The sequence below is a fragment of the Amia ocellicauda genome, chromosome 15 (genome assembly GCF_036373705.1).
Source record: "Amia ocellicauda isolate fAmiCal2 chromosome 15, fAmiCal2.hap1, whole genome shotgun sequence".
NCBI lineage: Eukaryota > Metazoa > Chordata > Actinopteri > Amiiformes > Amiidae > Amia > Amia ocellicauda.
In genome coordinates, this window is record NC_089864.1 from 24,513,374 (window position 1) to 24,535,728 (window position 22,355).

Below are 22,355 nucleotides of genomic sequence, written 5' to 3' on the forward strand. Positions count from 1 at the left end.
CTGCACAAAAATAAATAAATAAATATAAAACATGTCATGTCTGTCACTGTTTTATCTCATACATCACACAATTCACAAGCTCACAGCCTGAGGTCAACATCACCGAAATACAAACCCTCACAGTCCCCACCAACAGTCCCCAGCAATCAGCCACTTAACATTCCTCGGCACCTCAAACTCCCATTGGACCAGCACTCTCCTTCACTGCTCTCTGCTCCCCTCTGCTACACATATAAACCCCTCTGTGAGTACTGTTCACTGCTAAGTCTTGTCTTTGGTCCTGTTGCATTTCCAAGTATTCCCTTTGTTATTGAGTGCCTGTTAATGACTTCCATGTGACCTTGACTATGAATTCCTAGATTCTCCCTATCAGCCTGTTCTTGTGATCGTTTGACTCCCTGCTTGCTTTATAACACAACTTCTGGGTTCTCCTGGATGTTACTGTTTGCCGGCATTGACCCCAGCCTGTTCCTGACTACCTCTCACTCCACACCTGCGTTCCCCTCCACGGCAGTACTATATTACAATGTCATTAAAAGATGCAAATAAATCATATAAAACATATAGGCTTAATATCTACACATTGTTGGAGGCTATTCTACTACCACTGACTAGTCATTAAATCAGAACGTGCAACAGTTAACTCCCAAAATTCTTGCTCTGTTTGATATTCTAGTTTAAAACGCTGCAATTCAAAATCAATTATTTTAAGGTGACATTGTTTTTATGTTGGGAAATATTGGTAAGAAAGTCAAAACTGAAATATGTTGCTTGTGTAAGTATTCAACCTCCACACATTGATATTTGGTAGAGCCACCTTTTGCTGCAATAATGGCTTTAAGTCTTTTACGGTAGGTATGTTCCAGCTTTGCACACAGTGTCAGTGATTTTGAAAGTTTAGTTTCCTCGCAAGCTTCAATTTTTTAGCACACTGAAGCAGGTTCTCTTTGCAGTATTTCACTGTATTTTGCACCATCCCATTCTTCCTTCAGTTTTAACAAGATGCCCAGACCCTGCTGATGAGAAGCATCCCCACCATTGGTGGTCTGGAGGGGATGTATGGAGAGACAAGTGACTGAAGGTAGCTTGGTGCAGTGTGGTCAAGACAGCGGTAGATGAGGGTCAAAGTCTTGAACAACAGTACTTGGAAGAAATGAGGGAAATTATTTATAGGCCACTAACTCAAATATTCCAAATGACACTTAGAACAGAGGATGTGCCAACTGACTGGAAGACAGCAAATGTCATACCAATCCACAAGAAAGGGGACAAAACTGAGCCAGGAAATTACAGACCAATCAGTCTCACCTGCATTACTTGGAGATATAACTGCACAACTGCATTACACCATCCATATTCTTGGAGATACTCAACACAGGTTTAGACGAAGCAGATCATGACTTACTAGTCTATTAGAATTGTTTGAACATGCAACTGCAGCTGTAGATCATGTGAAAGCATATGATATGATACACTTAGATTTTCAAAAAGCTTGATAAGGTTCCACACCAAAGACTGATCCTCAAATTGGAAGCTGTAGGCATTCAGGATAATGTAAGTAGATGGATTATGAACTGGTTTATGTATAAGAAACAGAGGGTGTTGATTAGAGGAGTTGCTTCTAACTGCAGTGAGGTTGTTAGTGGAGTTCCACAGGGATCAGTATTGGGGCCTTTGCTTTCTTTAATCTAGTTAATGATCTGGACTCTGGGATAGTTAGAAAACTTGTCAAATTTGCAGATGATACTTAAGTAGGTGGCTCAATAGATACTATCTGCTATATCTAGTGAAGTAATCTAGCTAATTAAACAATTAGAGCAATTAAGTAATTGAGGACTTGGTTATAACGAAAACCAGCATACACATGGCCTTCCAGGAATTGAGGTTGAGACCACTGCTCTAGAGGAATAGAATAATTCTTAGATTTTCTTTTCTCATTTTAATTTACTCTATTTTAATTAAAGTTGCAACACTAATGAGACACATCTATGGAAGGAAGGAATAATGGGAGCTCTGTTTCGTATGTATATTTTATTATTTGTTTCCATAAAAGCTTATGCGGTGTTTGGGGCCCTGATTAGAGGAAGTGCTCTGTAGCCCGAGATCAGACTGACACCAGTTGTTTTGCAGGAGAACATTGCGATTTCATGTGGGTCTCGAGCTTCAATAATCCTGCTTCAGTCTTCAAAGAACCGTTTTAATTTGGTGTGTAACAGACAATGTGAAGACAAAACCTTGAAATAATCACATGGACTGTAATTTTGAGATTAAAAAAATATAACTGTGAAGCCCATTTAAAGTATCTGGTCATGGTGAGTTAAGACCCGAATGGTATTTGAATTGAAAAAGCATTATTCATATTGGATTGGAATGGCTGTTTAAGTTTTTTTTTTTTAAAACCATTGCATAGACAAAGGTTGCAACAGTGTACATTTCTCCAATAATACAGTAAGCAAGGGATCTGAGAGAACTATTGCTACACTTCTCTGCATTTCCCCAGATAGACGCTGTTACTTTTGTATGCTAATGTGTAATTAATACATTCCTGCTTGCCTCAAGTTCTGCTTGGCAAATACTTGCGACGAGCTTTTCCATGCTCAGATATTTGTTGCAATTTATAAAACAAAAGCTCGCTCTCTCTCTCTTTAACTTTGTTCTTCACAGCGTTCTATGTTCTGCACGTTCCTGATGTATGGCTTCCACTTCCTGGTGTGGTTCTTCTGTGTGAAGGGGATCAGGGACACACAGTGTGGGTTCAAGATTTTCATCCGAGAGGCAGCTTTACAGACTTTCTCCAGTCTGCATGTGGAGCGCTGGTATGTGTTTTATAGTGCAGAAATCTGCAAAGGTCAGCACAATTTCAGGGACTGTTGCACACAGACCGCACCTCGGGATGATGACGGTCTCAACTGGCCATAAGAGGAGTTCCACCAAACATTTCAGCCTTGAACACGATGGAACACCAGTGGAATGTCAGCAAACACATATTAATGTTTTAATTTACAATATCCCAAACCAACTAAAACAAATAGTTTGTAGTACCAGCTTTTAGCAAAGTTAGAAATTCACTTCTGTGTGAGATGCACAATACAAATCCCTCTCACCAGGATCCTTGATTGTCTGGTATGTGGTTCTACAACATAAGTTTATATTGGGCCAATGAAATCAGTCTGTCTGTCTCTTTGTCTGGCCATCCTGATTAGCAGCGAGCTGATGGCGTTCAGCAGTTATTTGTTGGTACAGCAGGGGCAGCTCTTTTCTGGAGTCTTTGTAATAGAGAGTGAGGATGCTATTTTAGCAGAGCCTGAGGTGTCCCTAGAGAGCCTCATCTTCCAGATGGACAGGACCTAAGAGAATTGCCCATCAAGTATCAGGAGTTTTAATTTAGTCCTAACTGGCAGCCCAGCTAATACACTGACTTAACTCGAACGCTTTGGGTGCATTTTCTGCATGGTGACTGCCCTCTTCAGAGGCTGAGAATGAGTTTGTAAAGAGAAATGCAAACAGCAGTGGGAACCATTTTGCAGTAGGGCCAGCTGTAGCATGGCTTATTTCAAGTTTAAAGCAGGAGCTCAGCTTCCCCACAAAATAGCGAGACACTTGTTGTATTGAGGAGGGTTACAGATGAAGGAGACGTCTTGTACTTTATCATCTGGTTATTGGGACCCTGCAGCCGATGCTCTCTTGACCAGTCTGGTGAAAGCAGTTGGCTTTGAACTAGTGCACAGTAGATGCACTTTTAATCAACCACAATTTCTCAAAAAGTTGTCTATGAACACCTATGGGGCAGGCTCATTTTTAATTTATTTAAATTTTTATCAGGGTTGCTAATGAGCAGCATTCCATATATTAGTGTGACTTTAACAGGGTATTCACTTTAGTTCAGGCTTTGGTTTAGATCAGTGCTGGGGCCGGTTGCATACACATACACTAAGTCTTAGTCTAAGTATAATTATAAGTCATACTAATGATAGACACTCAGTTCAACCCATTGTGTAAAATACTCTCCTTAGGCTGGTCTTACTAGGTCAATCAGGCAACGCATTCTGGGAATTTTAAAACATGGTGGACACTTCTCTAAAACAGCGACGATCCGAGTTCACAGTGACCGAAAATCTGAACTTGTCATTGGAATATAGCCTAACATATTTTGGGGGAAATTTTCTGAAACTTGCAATAACGCAACCAAACACAAGGCATGGGATAAAATAACAAACATCGTAATGCAGTGTCAACTTGCTGTGTGTGGTCTGTCTCAGAAAGTATGGAAGAATACACTAAAATAAATATTTAAACAGAAACATTCAAGTACTGGAGGAGGACCTCCGTCAAAGGTTAAATGGACTACAGTATTGGTTATTGAAATATGTGGGGAGGGGTCTCTTATGTTTTGGGGGATTGCCAGTGGGCAGGAGTCAAAAACAGTGGCATGTGTGAGCCAGTGGGAGGGACCACCTTGTCAGAATCAGTGACTGTTGCCGTGGTATGACTGGAAATCCACCACTAGTGGGAGAGAACAATATGCAGTGTTGAAATACCCTGTTGTGGACTGTTTTTATTTCATACAAAACTGCACATTGGAGCAGGGTCTCATCATTAACTGCTTTCAGTTTCTCTTTTCATAATCGCTGAAGTCTCCAGCAAACTACTTCAAGTATATGATTTGATGTATATTTCAAGGAGGTAGTATGCCTAAATTCAATAAGATACCCCTTTATTTTCATGCGTTTTTGTCTATCATATAGTGCCTTCTTAAAAGTCAATGAATCAGCAGTTAACTACTCTGCTGGGAAAAGAGTAACATCAATGGTTGAATATATCCTGTATGATGGTAACCTGATCTGTCATAATTGTTTTGAATAAACTGGTTGAAAGTGTCCCTGTTTCACTTCATAAATGTATGCAGGGGTCTTCAGCAATCTGCCTGTCTTTGGTCACAATGACCAGTCGCTAGATTGTTCTATATGAGGAGACAGGAAGAGAGTAGCGGAGGAAATTAAATATGAATAATGTTGCATAATTATCTCGAATGGTAATTGCTAAAAATGGTCTAACTATGGGTTGGAAGGTAAATTTAAATACCTTTACTTACAAACAAACAAAATTGAAAAAACATTACTTGGTGTCATTCTATTACAAACTACAATATACTAATTAAAATAAGCATTTAAATACTGTTTACAGATGTGCTTAAATAATTAACAGACACTGCTATGTAATTCACAAAAATAAATATTGTTCCATTTATCTTTGTATTAATTTGAATGTGCTATATAACAAGTTTAATTGCATCTATTTTTATTCTAAATTGTATAATGTCCTCTCTTCTGAGTTTTAAAAGTTTAAAAGATTGATAGGAAGTACTTATGTATTCTGATATTTACAATATATATTTATAAAATGTATTCTATGGGAAAAAATACTGGCACTGTTTTAGGCTTTCTCTTTAGCACTTTCAGTTCTACAGCAGATCTCTGCATTTCAAAGGAAAGTTTGAGGAAATGTCTTTAAGAAGATCGTGTGATGGCAAGAGCTGTAATTCTGAGAGCTTTGCTGTTAGGGGACGTAAGTCAAAAACACCTCTGCTGGGCCTTGAAGCATGAAGGTGGGTCCAGAGAGCCTTGGATACTGTTGTCAGCAATCACCCAACAGAAATGTTTGTGACTTTAATGGAGGAAATGGCTGGTTCTAAACATAAAATAACCTTTGCTTAATATATCAACTGAAATGGATACATTTGATTTTATATAGAAGAGGTCTGGAAACCAATAAAACATATTTGTAAGTTTGAAGGCTATAAACAAATATGATATTAGGTGTCACAGTAAAATGATAATACAATAGTAATTTACTCATAATACTATAGGGGGCCATTGTAGAAGTACAGTAATACTGTCTCTGATCTTTATAATGGAGAGAGTGAGGATCCCTTCACTGCACAGCCCAGTTAGCCCTACTCAGGAGGAGGCAGCTGTGGGACGAGCAGAAACCCCTCAGCTGCTCTGATGAAGTGGACAGACAGGTAAAGGAAGAGCTGGGAGACAAACCCCATAGAGCTGTGTGTCAAATCTCTGTGTGGAAAGAATGACCCAGTGTCTCTCAGCTCTGGCTGTGCTGTGTGTGTCTGTGTCTCCCTCTCTGTCTGTGCCCAGTGCTGCTGCAGACAAGGAGGCAGTGGGACAGAGATGCCTGTGTCTGGACAGCCAGGGCTCTTCAGCGACGGAAGCCCACTCACAAAAGCAGCCGTCAGTCAGAGGGTTTGAACAGCCTTCAGTGTGTGCAGCTCTGAGCTCCTCGCTGCTCTACACCAGTGTGGGGCTCACAGTCAGCAACGCCTGATCTGTGACTGACGGCCCTCACACCCTGAATGACTCCCTCTGGGGCTGAATCTCACTGTTATTACTCTCACTGGCTACTGCTCCTGCTGCCCCCCACAGAGAATCTGCCCCCTTCAGTCTGTGGGACGGACAGGAGAGATGATCAGTGGGGCTGCATTTCTACCTCCATCATTGAGACCTGGGCTGAATAATGGATAGAGTATCTCAGTGAAGGTGTCAGTGAAAGTGTAGATATGAGACCTGGCCTCCACATTGTAAAAGGAGACCTGCCCTCCCTCATAATCCACAAACACCCCCACCGTCCGGGGCTTCAGGCACAGCGGGAGGAGGACAGAGGGGCCAGCAGCTGCCTTGTACTCATTCCCATTCCTCGGCCACACAGTCCAGTAACCATTCTTAGGGCTTGATGTAATCTTCCCCTTCCTGTTGATGGACTCTCTGGCGACTCCTAAACCCCACTTAGTCTTCTCTCCCACCTCCACCTCCCAGTAGTGTCTCCCTGAACTGAAGCCCTCCTTTCCCAGGACATTGACAACATAATCAAATCTCTCTGGATTGTCAGGGAGAGCCTGTGGTTCATCTCCATGTCTCACTTGTTTCCCATCCTCAGACAGGATGAGACGGGGAGCAGCTGTATTGGGGTCCAGAGTCACATCCACTGTGGAGCAGAGGAGAGAAACATGAAGAAAACAAACACAGCAATTGTGAGGAAAAGAGGAGAGAACAATGAACAATTGACATGGTCTCTTGTTTTTCGTTTAATTTTCAAATCCTTTGAGAGAGATACAAGAGTATGAGAATATTTTAGAATTATGTTAGAATATCACACTGCTGTCCCAACATTTACTTTTATATGCATTTTGTTTATTTGTTTGTTTAAATTCAATCTGTAAAGTCTTCTGTGGCAATCCTTTGAAGGACACTATACTAAATACAAATCATTAATTGATAAAAAATATTATTTCTTATCATTTCTGTTGTTTTTCTTTCTATGTCAAGCAGGATCCTGGGACTCTCAGATTAGGGCTCAGTAAAATATATCTGTATCCATTTTCTGTTGTAAGGAGTACTACATTAGAAGATCACTGGCTGCCCTGACAGAAGAGCCACAGTCTGTATTATATGGAGCTCCTCTCCAGGTGGGGACACTGGGCATACAGGAAGCTGTGCTGCTGAGTGAATATTGCGGATGGTGCTGCTGTGGACTGGGCTCAGGTCAGCTGGGATTCCTCAGAGCCACTGACCCCCATGGAAAGCAGCTTGAAGAGCTGTTAGGGCTTCATTCAGGAATACTGCAGCTCTAGTTCCCAATCCAGCTCACACTGAGAGACTGTGTTTGTGGAGCTCAGTCAGTCCCTGTCAGTGAATATTACTGGTCACACTGAGTGAGGAGTTTATACCATCAGCACTGCCTGGCACTGGGGCTCTTCAGCTCTCGCTCTACACTGAGCTACAGGAATTAAGAGTTGTCATCTGATACAATTCTGGCGACAGTAGCTTCTGATGCGTCGTCTCCTGGGTTAATGGCTGGAGGCGTTGGTTGTTAATCAGCTATTTTCTATGTCTGTGTTCCCATTCATAAAGCACTGAGACGCAACACTGACACACAACACCCTGTAAGACCTTCTCATTCACATCTGGAAAGTTGACTCAGAAGCTGATTATGTCAGAAACACTAATTAAAGAGACAATCAATACCTGTAATTGAAGCTCCAATTCTGTTTAACATTAATTATATATTTTTCAGCTCGACCTGAAACTTACTGCTGAAAACTGCTATGTGAGCTAAGATTATTTAATCCAAATGATCGCAACTTGATATCTTCAACATATTTTATTTCAGCACTTCCAGCCCCCACCTCCACCACTCAGATGATGGGATGTTGAAATGCTCTTCTATGCGTCTCTGCTCTGGCTCTCAGGGCAGTTTGGCGCAGACCCCACTGACAGTCTCTTGAGCACAGGGCTGAGGGCACAGCTGCTGTGCCAGTTCAGGTTGATGCTCTGCTGCTCTCTGCTCTGATTCCCTCCATCTCCACCATAGAGGGACACCTTGCTGAGGCTGTGTAAGCAGCGACTGTGTCTCAGTCTTCACAGCACAGTTGTGCACTTTTGTCTCAGTATTCACAGATCTGTTTAAGACACTCCAGACTGCTGAGGATGAGGAGCACAAACAAACTCACCTGCATGCCTGCGCAGCCTCTGCAGCTCTGAAACAGAGAGACACACAGCATTAGAGACTGACAGGACAAGCTCTCATATTGAAGTGCTTTCTCTCTGTGCTGCAGGGTTTCAAACTCTGATGCTGTGATGAACTCTGGGGGGCGGAGAGACACTGAGGCGAGTCTGTGGCTCTTTAGGACAAACATTACATTAAAAATACAATACAAGTCTGTGGCTTGGCGAGTGGAGCCTTGGCTCTTTGGGACAAACACACACAGCTCACCCTGCCCTCTGTCTCCTTAGGCTAAACATTACATTAAAAGTACATGGGCTCCCATTATTGTCTAGTGCCTGTATAAATGAAGGAAGCTGGCATGCCTGTGTTTGTGGGGAGTAGGAGTTGGCTGGAGGACTTGGAGACGGAGAGAGAGAGAAGAGCTGTAAACTGGAGAGGGCATTGTAACAAACATTGCTAATGGTCTATAACTCAGCTTGTGGATTTCAGCTTGCACTGTTTGCTTTTCTGGGTTTGACTTTGTCTGTATATTTTATTAGTGTTTGTGTTCAGAGAGGGACCTGCGACACAAGCTTAGTTAGCCCAAAAAGAGCTGTGCTTTGTTTTGTTTTCCTTCACTCCTGCATTGTACGGGCTACTCTATGGTTAAAATCAGAGAGAGGAGGCTCTAATATTTCTTTCATGCTGCTGCATTTTTCGTTGCTGTTTGTATTAAATATTAGTAAATATGGTATTGTAAAATCATCCTTAAGTGTACATTTATGTTGTAATTGAGTTATTGCCAATGTTTGACTATATGTTAATTAAGTGTCACAAGTGTGCACATCATTGCTGTTGGGCTAATGCTACTCGTATGCTAGTGCCAGTAAAGCTACAGTAGCGGCGCTCTTATTATACATCCATGGCAGATACAAGCTGTGGTTCTTTTTCATTTTCTTGGTTGTAAATAGTAACTTGTTCAGTATTTAAAATGAATGAAGGGAGACCGAGAGAGATTGAAATGCCTGCCCCAAGTGCAGCTGAACCACATGGTATGTTTGTTGTTTGTGGTCTAGATAACAATTAGGGTTATATATCGGCCTTAGTTGACTGATTTATGTACAGCAAAGTGTTGCTTTACTAGTAATAAGACCTTAATTTCCTTACTTAATCAAAAAGGATATATTATGTTTGAAGAAAACAGGCTCCTGTATGTACATATTTTCATGTATATACAATAGCTGTGATTTAATGAGTTTAAAAAGGTAATGTATGCTACTTTTACATGCATTCTACATACCGTTCTATTTGAGATTAACTTTACTATACTGTGTTTTGTTGTCTAAAAAAAATAAAAATAGGCAAATTAACAACATCCAGGCAGTATTTTTTTAATCTTAATTAATCACCATCATTGTCATACTTGTGTGTCCTTTAGTTCACATCGTCCGTTCTCCAGCAGATATTGTAGCTGCATGAGGCATCAATCCAGTCCAACTATATCTGGCAAATCTATTTTCCATTATGTATACTGATTTACATTTAGGCTGGCTGATCTGTTTTTGATCTCCCTTCAGAAGCCACTGAAGTACATTTTATTTGGTTTGTGTGTTTTTTTTTCCACGCCTCCATGCCACGCTACAACTACCTCCTGCCACCCACCCCTTGACACCCCAGGTGAAAATGTCTAGATCTGCCCCTAATACAGACATGTCTGGCGTTTACACTGACTCTCCATAGTAACAGAAAGCCATCCCTGACAGCACTGATCAGAACACAAACCTCTCTTATCCAGTTTCTTCAGTTCCTCCTTGATTGTGGCCTCGATTCCAGTCAAAGTTTTCCACATGGAGTGAGAGCAGGAGTCGCTATGGAAATTAGTGACACTCCTGTCCATGCTGTCCTGACAGGTGAGCAGGGATGGGATTCTCTACAGCAGGAAGGAGGAGAGAGAGTCTTTAGTGCAGCGCAGAGTGCAGACTGGGCCTACGGAGGAAGGTGGGCCCTGCCCCAGAGACTGTTTTTTAATGGCCCATTTCACACTGAACAGAAATAACGATAGGTTGCAAATGCAACCCCGGTTATCTGAAAAAGGAAGCACTGAACCAAGGGGGAGGGGTTTCTGCGCACTTCTGTAGGAACCCGATCGAAACGTCACTATATCAAAGCTGCCATTGGCCCCTGCGTTCGTCACTCAGAACAGGTCCCTTCCCACTTCCTGTTCCATAAAACGTGACGTCAGTGCAGGTTCGTACTCTTTTGCTGGGAGCAGGACTCCTGCGCGACCTTGCAACCCTCTGGCAGTGGTTCCTTTTTTCAGATTACCGGGGTTGCATTTGCAACCTATCGTTACCTTTCAAGTTGGAAGCACTGCCCAAGGGGGAGGGGATACTGTATAACAAAACTGTTGCAAGGGAGGAGACAGCGAGCTGATAAGGGAGCCTGCCCTGAGATGACCGCTAGAGGCCTCGGCAACAGAACTCCAGACAGTAATCTCAGGGGCACCGCAGGGCCGCACATGAGCCACCCAGGAGCAAGGACCGCAGTCAGCTCTTACCAGGAACTGACTACAATCAGCATATACAAAGCGAGGCTACAGAGGTCAACCCTTATGCCCTCTGCAAACAATAGCAAGGCTGGCTGCTCTACTAGTGCAGCTAGGAGTGAGGCTGTAATCTACTTGCACAATATCTGGCGCAAGCAATAATGCAACTTGTGCGGCCTCCATGCATTATCATGGCAGTGGACCCCTGGATCCACTGAAAAACAACATAATACACAGCTGGCTAGTCAACAGAGTAGCTGAGCTAAACAACAACAACAAAAAAAAAAAAAAAAAAAAAAAAATACATATATATATATATATACACTCACCTAAAGGATTATTAGGAACACCATACTAATACTGTTTGACCCCCTTTCGCCTTCAGAACTGCCTTAATTCTACGTGGCATTGATTCAACAAGGTGCTGAAAGCATTCTTTAGAAATGTTGTCCCATATTGATAGGATAGCATCTTGCAGTTGATGGAGATTTGTGGGATGCACATCCAGGGCACGAAGCTCCCGTTCCACCACATCCCAAAGATGCTCTATTGGGTTGAGATCTGGTGACTGTGGGGGCCAGTTTAGTACAGTGAACTCATTGTCATGTTCAAGAAACCAATTTGAAATGATTCGACCTTTGTGACATGGTGCATTATCCTGCTGGAAGTAGCCATCAGAGGATTGGTACATGGTGGTCATAAAGGGATGGACATGGTCAGAAACAATGCTCAGGTAGGCCGTGGCATTTAAACGATGCCCAATTGGCACTAAGGGGCCTAAAGTGTGCCAAGTAAACATCCCTTGAGCTTGTGCAAATTGTAGCCTCTTTTTCCTATTTGTAGTGGAGATGAGTGGTACCCGGTGGGGTCTTCTGCTGTTGTAGCCCATCCGCCTCAAGGTTGTACGTGTTGTGGCTTCACAAATGCTTTCCTGCATACCTCGGTTGTAACGAGTGGTTATTTCAGTCAAAGTTGCTCTTCTATCAGCTTGAATCAGTCGGCCCATTCTCCTCTGACCTCTAGCATCAACAAGGCATTTTCGCCCACAGGACTGCCGCATACTGGATGTTTTTCCCTTTTCACACCATTCTTTGTAAACCCTAGAAATGGTTGTGAGTGAAAATCCTGAGCAGATTGTGAAATACTCAGACCGGCCCGTCTGGCACCAACAACCATGCCACGCTCAAAATTGCTTAAATCACCTTTCTTTCCCATTCAGACATTCAGTTTGGAGTTCAGGAGATTGTCTTGACCAGGACCACACCCCTAAGTGCATTGAAGCAACTGCCATGTGATTGGTTGGTTAGATAATTGCATTAATGAGAAATTGAACAGGTGTCCCTAATAATCCTTTAGGTGAGTGTATATATATATATATATATATATATGTACACCGATCAGCCATAACATTATGACCAACTGCCTAATATTGTGTAGGTCCCCCTTTTACCGCCAAACAGCCCTAACCCGTCGAGGCATGGACTCCACTAGACCTCTGAAGGTGTGCTGTGGTATCTGGCACCAAGACGTTAGCAGCAGATCCTTTAAGTCCTGTAAGTTGCGAGGTGGGGCCTCCATGGATCGGACTTGTTTGTCCAGCACATCCCACAGATGCTCGATTGGATTGAGATCTGGGGAATTTGGAGGCCAAGTCAACACCTTGAACTCGTGATTCATCAGACCAGGCCACCTTCTGCACAGGATGCACAGGAGCATCCTACTCAACTGAATAGTACAGAGTGGAAGAGCTCCACTGTGCTGACAACTTAGATTTTGTACAAACGAACTATATACACCATGGGACGCAGGAACAAACTCATGCGCCACCCATGGAACACAGCAGCAGGCGTCAACTGCTGGTTAGACCGGCTAACACAGGGCAACATTAGCTCTACTGTGCTGACAAATAAACTATATACAAAGCAGAACATGAGAGCAGCAGCAGCGGACTATTGCTCTCTGGCACACAGCCAGAGTGGGCCACAGACCTGCTGACCAAGGAACTATGTACACAGCGAGGCAGCAAAACTCGTGTGCCATTGTTATGTTTAAAGTTGTGTTAAATGTTGTGTAAGAAGTGACCACTCCGAGACAGCTGTTTCCAGTAAAACATGTAACGGTTTAATCTCAAGAGCCCAAGTCCTCGCACCATACACAGTAATCAATGACGTATCAAGCGTACTGTTCATCCAACATAACTATTTAATACCCACACGGTAGAACTGTGTGTTACTGTAACTCACTGCAGCACTGTAACTCAGTGTGCACACATAACATTCCCCACCCCCCACAGGATTTCAAACATGAAATGTAGTTGCAGAGTCCTGTAGGTGGTGTGGGCGAGAACGTGTACGAGCAGGCTGCGGTGGGGTCTCGTGTGGCCATGATACAGGTACAGTTCCCTGAGTAGGCTGAGTTGAGGACTGTTGAGGTTGTGGCTCCAAGGCAGGTTCTGCTTCCATGGGGGCAGGATGAGCCAATGGAGCATCCAGCCAGGGTGGGGGCATGGCTTGGAGTTGAGGTGTTTGTGGTTGTCCACCAGGGGATGCTGGCACCTTCCGTAGATGACTTGCATGCCAGCGGGAGCCATCAGTGAGGCAGAAGGTGGCTGGGCCTAGTTGACAGCTGACTTGGAGGGGCGAGGACCAGAATGAAGCCATTTTGTTGTTGCGGTGGGGCCTGCGATCTCTGACCCAATCTGAGACAATGATGGTGGGTGCCCTAGCCCATCGTGATTGGTTGAAACGCTGTATTATCTGCTGCTGCTGTCTGGTGACTGAGGCTTTGACATGAGGTGCCTGGGCTGGGGCCTGAGGCTGGGTAGGGCGGATCCTGTCAAGGGGCAGTTTGAGCTCGTGGCCCAGCATGAGGAATGCAGGCGAGACCCCTGTGGTGGAGTGTTGTGTTGCTCTGTAGTGCAACAGCATCTGGAGGAGGGCCTTTTCTAATGTACACCCCTGGGATAGGTGTGCTTTCAGGCCATTCTTCAATGACTGATTGAAGCGCTCCACACCGCTGTTGGCTTGTGGGTGGTAGAGTGCTGTGCGGATGTGTTGGATCCCTTTACTCTCCAGGTAAGAGGTAAGTTCATGAGAGATAAGTTGGGGCCTGTTGTCTGTGGTGATGGTCTCAGTGGTGAACCGTGCCTTTCAGGACTGGGCCTTCTATACCTCCACCCCCCTCAAAAAAAATAAATCACTAACAAAAAATAAGGGGCGTCCCTGGCCATTTTTCTGCTTTAGGCAAAATATAATTTTACTGCTCCATCTTCGAAAATCGCGTTGTTCTAGTTACGCGTACACACACACACACACACACACACACTATCGGACGTCACGGAGGCAGTCACTTTATGAACAACAATCATTCAACAAGTGTGTGGAAACAAAATGCAACCAGTTCAACGAGATGCAACATTGTAACAAAACCAGCAATAAAAAATCAGTTTCACTCACCAATGACGTTCACTTGAAGACGAAATCCATCCTGCTGTGTTTTGTGTTTTTGTGCAGCCTTAAACAGCTAAGATTATCGTAGCCTTTCCAATTCCACGCACACTTGTCAGTCCCAAAACAAGCACCCCCAGCAGTAGAGCCTCTTGTGTCGAACTGAGCCTGTAAGACAAGTGTATCGTTCCCAGTTGGTAGCCTGAAAATGGCGAACATATTCCGCTTTTGCCGGTTGATTGAGCTGGAGATGTTCGGGCGTTGGGCGGCCTTTTTAACAATGTCCATCTTTTCATTAAATGGTCGTCTTGAAAAGGGCACTGATAATAAATCCGTGACAATATCATATCCCCCTACTGCGTCAATATCATCTCCACCTGTTGCCATTTTCGACGTCGGCTATCAATTGCTAGTTAGTAACACTAAGCTAGGTCTTGTGACGTAAGCAGGTCTTCTAGAATACCCTGGAGCCGTGGAAAATCTGAAAGACTACGCCCATTGGCTACAAATCAAAATATGATTGGTTGATCAAGTTGTCAATCCAAACGTACGCTCTCATTCCGTTTAATGGTCAGGGCATTCTATCAAGGAAATAGAATACCCTGGATGAAAGATATTCTCCCCAGAGACTCCGTAGAAAAATATCTGATTGGTTGCATTTTTTCCCAACACAAAACCATTCAAATGCACAGTGCATGGACAGAAAACAAAAGAAACAAGTCTGCAGAATTTTATTTTATTTTATTTGTAGAATTAATCACATACATTTTTTATTTTTCCATCTGAGGATTCCAGGGCCTTCTTTGAATATCTTGAAGGCCCCGAATGTCTAGACCCCAGCGGGAGAAGAGGGACTCTAGACAGTCTATAATGACTCGAGACCCCACAGATATCCTATTGGAGGTGTTCCCAGGGCTCAGCTGGCCAGGCAAGGGGTCTCATCAGGAGCATGCCCAGATGTTGTCGCAAGTGCATACAGGCATGTGGGGGCCATACACACTACTGAGTCACATTATGAGTTGCCGTGATGAAATTCACACAAGTTGGAACAGCCTGTGATTTCAATTGTTTACTTAGATTTTCGGTGTGAGTTTGAATCCAGCCCTCAATCGGTTGGTGATTTTGGTTTCCATTGACCGTTGTTACGTCATTTTGTTTTCAACGAATTACACAATGTTCAGTAAAGATTTTGATCTTTAATATATTTCGTTCATCGAGATCCAATGTGTAATTTAAGTGTTCCCTTAATTTAATTGAGCACTGTATATAAAAAAGGCGGCAATATACCTGTAGGCCGCATGACAGACCTTGGACACATCAAAAGGGCTGTCAGCAAGTGCAGGAGCAGCTCGCATGGGTGCTCGACTGGAAGGCATAGTCCGGTGGAAAGGAAGACACGGTTCAATAGCTCCATCAGGATGCACTTAACAGGGGCAGACTGGGAGAGGAAAATCAGGAGCCAGAGCCCGTAGGCTACTGGGACTCGACTGCAGCCAACACCAGATTCCCAATGGAAGGGACCAGTCCCATCACGTCCAACTTGTAGAACTGGGAAAGTCTAAGCGGCGAGGCCCAAGCTGCAGCCACACAAATGTCTACAAAGGAGGCACCTTGAAAAAGTGGCCTTGATGTAGCAACACCTCAAGTCAAGTGGGTCACCAGGTGTTCAGGCACCGGCAATGGTGTCCACAATCCAATGCGAGAGGCGCTGCTTTGAAAGCATCTGGCCCTGTGTCCGCGCTCCATAAGACACAAATAATTGGTCTGAGCAGGGCAGAGCAGGTGAAGCTGACTCTCCTGCTCCAAAGAGAAGGGAGGAGGATGGAAAACCATCAACTCAATAGACCTGTTGACATGGAATGGAGACAGCACTTTTGGGAGGAACACAGGGTTAGGCCGTAGCGTGACCCTGGAGCCATCTCTCGCAAAAAGGACATACGATGGGTGTACGGGCAGGGCATGTAGCTCGCTCATGCGTTTTGCAGAGGTGATTGTCTTAAGTCTTAAGTGAGTTCAGTGGCTCAAATGGGGCTTGGAAAAGTGTGTCCAGCATTAACATCAAGGTGCCATGCGGGCAGTGAAGGGGTGCGAGGAGGCCGCAGCCATCGAGCTCCCTTTAGAAACTGAACAGCCAAGAAATGAGACCCAGGGGGCTCACCATCAATCCGAACATGACATGCGGAGATGGCCACCAGATACACTTTAAGCGTGGACGGGGACTAGCCAAGGTCCAACAGCTCTTGCAGAAATTGTAATATGACCCCAATGGGGCAATTAATTGGGTCTTGACTGCCGTCTTGGCACCAGGTGCTAAACATCTGCCAGTGGTAGGAATACTGCGACCTCGTAGAGAGAGCTCTCACCGACTGGATAGTGGCTACTACCGCGTCTGACAGACCCGAGGCAATCAAATGCTACCGCTCAGGGGCCAGGCCCAGAGCTGGAAGAGGCCCGGATTGGGGTGCCAAAGCGTGCCCTGCACCTGGGACAACAAGTCTGCTCTCACTGGAAGCTGCCAAGGCTCTCCATGGAGGAGGGTGATCAGGTCTGCAATCCAGAATCTGGGAGGCCACCGTGGGGCTATCAGCAGAACTGTCGCTTGTTCTCTCCTGACCTTCTCCAGGACCACCGGGAGAAGGGGGAGCGGTGGGAATGTGTAAAGGAGCCCATGTGTTGGCTAGCGTGTCGATCCCTAGGATTCCTGAGCGGTCTGGGATGGAGAACCATAGTGGGCAGTTGGTGGACTCTGCCAAGGCAAAGAGATCCACTTCTGCTCTGCCAAACAATTGCTGTATCACAAGCGGGTGGAGGCGCCATTCCGAGACCGGGGGGCCTCCCTGAGAGAGGAGGTCTGCCGCCATGTTGGACAGGCCTGGGAGGTGAACTGTTCTGATGGAGCGGAACTGTTGCTGTGCCCACAGAAGCAGACGGTGTGGTAGACAGTACAGTCTGTGTGACTGGAGACCCACCGAGGGTCAAATTGTGAGGGCTCTGGAACCAATGGAGCGCCTTCCAGCATGCCGGAGTGACTGTGGCTTGGCGTGCTCTATTGCAGCGAGGGTGCATCCTGAGAGACCTGAACCACCACTGCAGCAGCTTCAATTGGAGGAGGTTGAAGGGGAGGGTCTGTGATGCAGCCGCTAGGAGGCCCAGCAGCCTCTGGCAAAGGGACACCCTGACACGAGCTCTCAGTCATAAGAGGGAGAGACATGTATGTATGGAGGCAACTCTCTCTGGCGCCACCATGGCGAGCATGGCAAAGGAATCGAGGCGCAGCCCGAGGAACTGTGCCTGCTGAGTTGGCGTCAGGCGGCTTTTCTCTCGATTGACCCGGAAGCCCAAATCAGGTTCATGTGGCTCTGAACCTGCTCCCTCGAGTAACAACAAACCAGACAGTCGTCTAGATAATTGAGGACGCGGACCCCCTGGCAACGCAACGGTTAACACGACGTCCATGCACTTGGAAAAAGCGCGTGGGTCTAGTGCGTATGGCTGAAGGGGAGAACAGCAAAATTGAACGCTTGGCCCTTGAAGGCGAAGCAGAGAAACTTCCTATGCGCCTGCGCAATGGGGATGTGAAAGTACGCATCTTTCAGATCCACCGTGGTGAACCAGTCGCCAGGCCCCCTCCTACCACAAGCTGCCGTGGGCTGTCGGAGGCCAGGGCGGCTAGCCTGGGGGTGCGCCTGCCTGCCAGTAAGATGCTGGCGGAGATCGGCAGGAGGGTGGGGCGGTTGCCCGGGCTGTGGCCTGGGAGCCGCAATCATAGACCCAGGCCAGCTGCAGGGACTGCTCTCTTTTTTGGAGCATGCGCGAGAGCATCTCCTCCACAGTGGGGCCAAAAGTGAAGCCCGGCGAGATGGGGGTGTCCATTAGGCGGGTCCTATCCGCCTCAGGAACCCGTCGTGCCTGGAGCCCTAGTGCACGGACAGTCGGATTAGCTATCAAAAATAACTAACACAAATACAAATAGAGACACAGACAGTGAACAGTGGTGAACAACACAGCCGTGAAGCCAACCAACCGATTAATAATTGTTAAATAACAATAAATGGTCTAATGCACAGACAAGACACCGAGAGCTCATCTTCCCGAGTCCAGGCGAAATAGCAAAAGAGGACGAACCTGCGCTGACATCACGTTTTATAGAACAGGAAGTGGGAAGGGACTTGTTCACAGTGACGAGCGCAGGGTAGCTTTGATAGAGTGATGTTTCGATTGGGTTCCTACGGACGTGCGCAAAAAACCCTCCCCCTCGGGCAGTGCTTCCGACTTGAAAGATAACAGTGTTTTATAAGCTGCCATTGTTTACTCAATCAATTTCTGATTCCTGAAGTCTCGTTCAGTCGATACACTGACCTGCAGGGGTCAATAAAGGTCACTGTGAATAAAGTGATGTCACCGTGCTGATTTGTAGGAAGTGGATGTGGTCCTCAGTGTGTGAGAGCTGCTCCAGCTCAGTGCGTCTCCTCTCCAGCTCAGTGATTTCCTGCTCCAACTCTTCAATGAGCCCTTCAGCCCGCCTCTCCACTGCTCTCTGCTTCTCCTCAATCAGCTCCAGCAGCTCGGCCTGGCTTCTCTCAATGGAGCACACCAGAGCCCTGAAGACCTGCTCATTGTCCTCAGCCTCTCTCTGAGCACCAAGCTGAGGGGGCCACAGGAACATGAATAATAAACATTGAAATTCAATAAAATTATTTGCGATTTTAGTGGGAGATAATTGGTGTAAAATAATGTATATATCAGCAACAATCCCCACTCAGTAGGGTTTGATCAGACTCCTGACAGGACTCACTCTGCTGAGCTCTACCGCCTGTCTGATCTCCTCCACCTTCTTCAGTCTGTCCTGGATTTTCTGTTGCACTTCTGCCTCAGTCTCCCCCAGCTGAGCCTGTGTACAGACAGGGGGACACAGGCACTTTAAGATTCATGAGGACTCACTATAGTGAACTGACCAGTGGCCATTCAAAACCAATGAAGGGAAATGCAGCAAAGTCATTGTGTTCCAGTTTTTTCTAGGAATATCTGTTTTGAATCTGAGAGACAAAGTGCCGTGATCTACTGTGACTTGCCTGCAAAACTCTCAGGTGATCAGGGTCAATACAATTAAACAGCACACAAATACAGACGTGCTCCACCCGGCTAGAGAACCAACATTGATAATATGATCAGGTATTAGGCTACCATTAATTTTTTTTTTTAAACGAATAGCAAACTTTTTTTGGCACACAACATCCAGAGACAACAAAATTGAAAGCACACGTATCTTACAATTATTCTTTTAAATATTTTATTCCAAAAAATATGATTAGGCTATTTCTTATATCTGCACAGTTCTGTTTGAACTATAAAGTGAATTCAAAGAGTCTGCTGACTTCTTCAAGAATTTCACAACAAGACCAACTGATTATCGTTGATGAATGTCATTATCATCAATAGATTATATTATTGTCTATCAGCACAACCCTAATTCATACTCACTTTCTTCTCTGTGAATTCTTCCTCTAAAGGTACAGTCCTGTGTGTCTTGTGGTCTGTCTCAGTGCAGAACTGACAAACACAGACCTGGTCTTCTCTGCAGAACAGCTCCTGTCTTCAAGGTCGCTCACAGGCTCAATCAGTTTGTGTGTCTTCATTGTTCCCACTCTCTGATGGGGCTCCAGGTGAGTCTGGCAGTAGGAGGCCAGACACACCAGGCAGGATTTCACAGCCCTGAGATTCCTCCCAGTGCAGATATCACAGGGCACTTCTCCAGGCTGAGCAGAGCGCTCCTCAGGAGGGCTGAGCCTCACTTTCTTCAGCTGCTCAGCCATCCCAGCAATGAAGGTGTTGACACGGAGACCTGGCCTCCTATAGAAAGTCTTCTTACACAGTGGGCACTGGCACACAGCACTGTTGTCCCAGTACCCTCCAATACACGCCATGCAGAAGTTGTGCCCACAGGGAGTGGAGACTGGGCTGGTGAATATATCCAGACATATAGAGCACTGGAACTGCTCCTCACACAGGAGACTGCTGGGGGAAGCCATTCCTGAGGACAGAGGAGCGTTGAGAGAGACGATCAGAGGAGGAGATCAGCACCCGCCCACCCACATACACACACACACACACACACACACACGCACACACACAGCTGATCTAGGGGCACTGAGGCCTCACACAGACTCAGCAGCAGTGTGTCTCCATCTGCAGCTCTATAAAGGAGAGCCAGGCACCAGCACTGATAGCTGACCAGCTGGTGCTTTGGACTGAGAGTGGAGAGGAATTACAGGAAACCAGCAGAAATGAGGCATTCAAAGACACTTTGAAAACCAAAATATCTAAATCTCCCTAACAATATGCTTCATGTTTTTCACAAAATACGTATAGCATGCAATGTTTATGTAAACAAAGTTACATTATTTTAGTGTGCAGTTAACCTTTAAAGTAATGATTTCTCATGTGGTTTAATTTTATTTTTCAAATCAAATAGTTAAAAAAAACAAATAAATAAATCAGCTCAGCTTGAAATGCTTAAATAATAAACACACTGCTGGGTTGATGAACTAAGTCTATAACTTAACAAGCTTACACACAATATTCAGTCAAGTGACGATCAAAGAGGCACCACTCCGAAAGTAATGAATGAAAGACAGATACAAAAAATAGAAACCAATAAAAACTTTTTTTCTAAACCAAGTGATGAAAAATTACACTAAAGTTGTCCTGTGTCAGAGTCAGTGCCTCTCTGTGGCACCCAGCCTGTCCCAGCTCTCCACACTGAGGCTGCTGTGTGAGGGCAGAGCTCCCTCAGTGCCTCCCTCTCAGAGGACACAGCCGCTGCATGGGTGGCCTCTGCCCGTCCCTCAGGAGCCACCTCTCTCTCCCTTCCTCACCTGCTGCCCGCTGGAGCGGAGTGTGCAGTCTGGGACTCTGGACAGCAGTGCTGCCTTCAGCACACACCTCACATCAGCAGCACTGCACTGGCCCTCTGTCTCAGCCTGCAGTCAAGCGACTGGCGCTGGACTCGCTGCTGTGCCTTGAGCCACAACACACACTGCTTCTGCTTCACTCTCACCTGGACAGACCGGGTCATCGGGATCAGCTGCACAGACGAGGAGGAAAGAAGAGTTCCTGCACAGGGAGGGGCAGCTGCAGTCTGACAGGATCAGACTTGTAAGAAATGCTACAGTGCAGCATATTTCTGTACAGTGCAGTCCTGTGTGTCCTGACAGCGTGTGCTAATGTATGACATGCTTTTTGTTAGAGACACTGGATTATAGTGTTAGCTTTGAATTTCCAAACAGTTTTCCTGAAGGTGTTTGAAATGACCCTTCACCACGGAAACACTTCAGATGATATAGGTTACAGCTTTATTATACATAATATCATGTCAAAGTTTCTGATAGGCCCATGGCCGTGTGTGCAGTCAGTTACTAGAAAGGCTGACTACCCCACCTGGTGAGCAGACACCAGGACATAATGGTTCAGTATGGTTCACACAGGTTTAATTCAATTCAATTCTGAACAAGTATTGGGACCTAGAGCAACAGCAGTGAGGCAGACTAAAGGTGACACATTTAAATTATTTCAAAAGAATTTAAAAGCTAACCATAGAAGTTCATAGAAGACAAGGACTTTAACTCATGTAAGGTGCTTGTAATTAGGGAATAGTTTTTTTTTGTTTGAAAATGTCTAATTTGAGATTGAATTCCAACAACAATTGTGTCTTACACTGCCTCTGCCTTCACTTTTTAACTTTTCTTTGATATTTGTACACATTGTTTGATTCACAGGTTGTTTATAGTGTTGCTTCTCTTATTCTTATTTTGTGTGGTTGTATTATGATTTTCCTTAATTAGGGTGATTGGTTATTATTGTTCTATTAC

The 22,355-nt window shown here is 45.1% G+C and overlaps 1 pseudogene; it reads right to left on the minus strand.

Moving 5' to 3' along the window:
- Positions 1–4,539: 4,539 nt before the first annotated feature.
- LOC136771830 (E3 ubiquitin-protein ligase TRIM39-like) lies at positions 4,540–21,550 on the minus strand (annotated as a pseudogene).
- Positions 21,551–22,355: the final 805 nt, after the last annotated feature.